The sequence below is a fragment of the Vicia villosa genome, linkage group LG7, assembly GCF_029867415.1.
Source record: "Vicia villosa cultivar HV-30 ecotype Madison, WI linkage group LG7, Vvil1.0, whole genome shotgun sequence".
In the NCBI taxonomy this organism is placed as follows: Eukaryota; Viridiplantae; Streptophyta; class Magnoliopsida; order Fabales; family Fabaceae; genus Vicia; species Vicia villosa.
This window is the reverse complement of record NC_081186.1, coordinates 93,241,476-93,244,608: the sequence shown is the minus strand read 5'-3', so window position 1 is coordinate 93,244,608 and position 3,133 is coordinate 93,241,476. Positions and strand designations below refer to the sequence as shown.

At 31.8% G+C, this 3,133-nt stretch overlaps 2 non-coding genes across 2 annotated transcripts; both read right to left on the bottom strand.

Moving 5' to 3' along the window:
• Positions 1-986: 986 nt before the first annotated feature.
• On the bottom strand, positions 987-1,058 carry TRNAE-UUC (transfer RNA glutamic acid (anticodon UUC)). Its single transcript has one exon. It is a non-coding gene; the product is annotated as a tRNA-Glu (tRNA).
• An 89-nt stretch (positions 1,059-1,147) lies between these two features.
• TRNAF-GAA (transfer RNA phenylalanine (anticodon GAA)) lies at positions 1,148-1,220 on the bottom strand. The gene has a single exon. It is a non-coding gene; the product is annotated as a tRNA-Phe (tRNA).
• Positions 1,221-3,133: the final 1,913 nt, after the last annotated feature.

The following is a 3,133-nucleotide window of genomic DNA, read 5'->3' as shown; positions in this document are numbered from 1 at the left end:
GTTCCGATCGAAATCCCCAAAACCTTCTGCTATGAATTCCTCACGTACTGCTATGTTCTCCTAATTTTTCTCTTCTGCTACTTGTTCTTCTAGTGTTGTGACTCAAATGTTTCTAAACCTAGTATAATACCTCTCTAATATTCAATTTGGGCCACCTCTCTCATAACACACGTGAATAGCACCCAGCCCAACTACTTATTTTATTAAAACTCTCAATTTACTCGTTAACTCTTGTTATACGGTCTAATTTTATTTATTCAAAAAATTCTCAAAATAATACCTGACACTCAAATAATATTTATAATACAAAATATTAAAAATCTCGATTAATTATCGATCCGCTATCCCGAACTAATACCGACTAAATCGTTCCAAAATGCGAAAAAATTCCATAAACACTCCAAACGTCTAAATTAAGCGAATAATCGAATTTCCGGGCGTTACAACTCTCCCCCACTTAAAAGATTTTCGTCCTCGAATATTAAGTGTAGATATGATATATGTAATTATTTTTTTTATGTATGCATATAAAAAAAAACATTGTAGTTTTGAATTTTGATAAAATTATTCTACAAATAATTGTAGTTCTTCTAAAAGAAAAGGTGTGTAAATATATATCTACTAGTAAATTTTGGAATGATATTTTAAAATATTAGTATATATTGTTAATAGAAAGGAATAAAATATTTTGTAGAATAAATTTATAATGATTAAAAAGTGTGTATTATATGAACAAAATTTAATTTGTTTACGTTATGAAAAAATGTTTTTATTGATAAAGAAAAAACAAAATAAAAGAATTTGATATGTGCAAAAAATAAATTAAAGTATAAGTTATATTGATAAAAAAAGGGTACAAAATTGTTTAGAAATTTATTTGATTAATTAAAGAGGATAGTTATATAAATGTGTGAATAAGAATTTACATTGATTAAATTTAAGTGGAAGATTGAAAAGTTAAAAAATGAAAATGAAAAAACAAAAAGTTCCATTGCCGGGAATCGAACCCGGGTCTCCTGGGTGAAAGCCAGATATCCTAACCGCTGGACGACAATGGAATTGTTGTTTGGATTCTTTATTAGCAGCAATACAAACCAAAGCTATACCGTGCGATGCCAAAAAAGACTCGGAAAAATAGATGAAAAAATGCGGTGAACGTGGATCGAACACGCGACCTTCAGATCTTCAGTCTGACGCTCTCCCAACTGAGCTATCCCCGCTGATGTTTGTTTATTACGTGGCACTTTACTACTCTCTATTCTTACACCACTACTCATGCCTTTCCTTCAAATATACCATACATTTCTGATTTTCCTTTATGTTTTCTAGTGCCTGCAAAATGATGCAGTGCTTTTTATTTGTTTTTCCATTTCACAACAAACAATTATTCAATGCCCAACAAGAATAACTAGTTCAATTTTTGTTTTAACCAAAAATATTTGTTTATTCAATTATTTATAAATATTGTATTATAATTTGCTTCAATTTTTATTTAAAACATATTGAGATAATAAGATAGTATTAATTAAATAAATATTTATTTATTTTTTTCCAAATTTGTTCAAACTTTTATTTATTTATTTATAACACATCAACATGAAACACGTTATTTACTATTAATTATTTCATTAATAAAATTTATTTTGAATCTGTCTTCCCTAAGAAATATTGTAGCCATATATGATTGATCATTTAAACCGATATTTTTACTTTGTTATAAAACTTTGGGGAATTTGAATGGATAAATGAAAATAGATAAGGGATGGTGTAACACCCGTAATTTCGTAATTTAATTTAATTATTTGAATTTATTTAATCATTCGGTGATTAAATTAAAATTTGGAAGAATCATGGGAATAAGAATATTGGGCTAGTAAGTGGTTAGTAGAAGGGAAGGTGCCAGTAGAGAGGCCTTTACTAACTATTTTCTATTTTTCATAAAATAGAGAAATTGTGGGAAAAAGGAAATTAGAAGCAACAAAACAGAAGTCTGAGAAAAGAACCGGAACGTGAAAAAGGAGAAGAAGAGGAAGAGAAGAACTCAAGATTTTGGCTAAGGTAAAGGGGGACTCTTCCGATTAACCTCTATTATTGGGTTGTAGACGATAGGATTGAGATTTGTATGCTATTGATTCAATAGAGAAATATGTTCTAGGTTGGGGTTTTGACATTTAGGTTCAATTTTATAGATTATGTGTAATTACATGTTTGTGATAATTAATGATGTTGGATGTGTTTGTTGATTGGGGATATAACATGTAATACTTGTAAATTGACTCTGTTTTTTGTGTATGATCGTAATGATTCGATTGGGTTGTGTTTGGAAATTTAAGTTGCTGTCAAAAGTGCTTTTTTTTTCTGCTGCAGGTTATTGTAACCAACTAGGGGTGTGCTCAGAGATAGATAGAGTGAGGTGATAAGGAAAAACATTAGGCTTAAGGCTCAATCTACTAGCTAAGGGGTAGAGGCGCAAAAGTAAAAGGGAAGGTATGGATATATGAGGCCCAACAGGGCCCTAGGGTGAAGCCCTAATCAAGCAAAAGAGAAAGACAAAGGGAAAAAGTGGTTGCCCCTCATGTTTCACCAGATTCCCAAATCTCTCTCTCCCTCTCTCTCTCTCTCTCTCTCTCTCTCTCTCTCTCTCTCTCTCTCTCTTTCTCTCTCTCTCTCTCTCTCTCTCTCTCTCTCTCTCTCTCTCTCTCGCTCTCTCTCTTTTTCTCTCTGTCTCTTTCAATTAGTTTGTTTGGTGATGGTTTGGATGAATATGATGAAGGAAATTCATCAAAGTTAGATCTATGGTGAAGGTTACGGTCGAAAGGAGACGATACAACTGAGAAGGCTAGCTCTACTAAGGGAAAGCTCGAATTTCTTCATGGTGAAGAAAATCAAAAGAAAGACCAAACTAGCATAATGTTAGTGTAATTTTTTAGTGTGTATGAGAATTTGTTAGGATTAAGAGGGAAAAATCAAGTGAGGATTGTGTGAGTTGAGTGATGAAAATCGTGTGAAGTTTTAGGGTGAGGTGAAAATTATGTGAAAAGTTGTAAAAGCTAGTTGGTAATGATTTTGCAAACTTGTACGTGAGAAATTGCTTGCCAAAAGCTGTATGGAATGTAGGATGCCATGATGAATG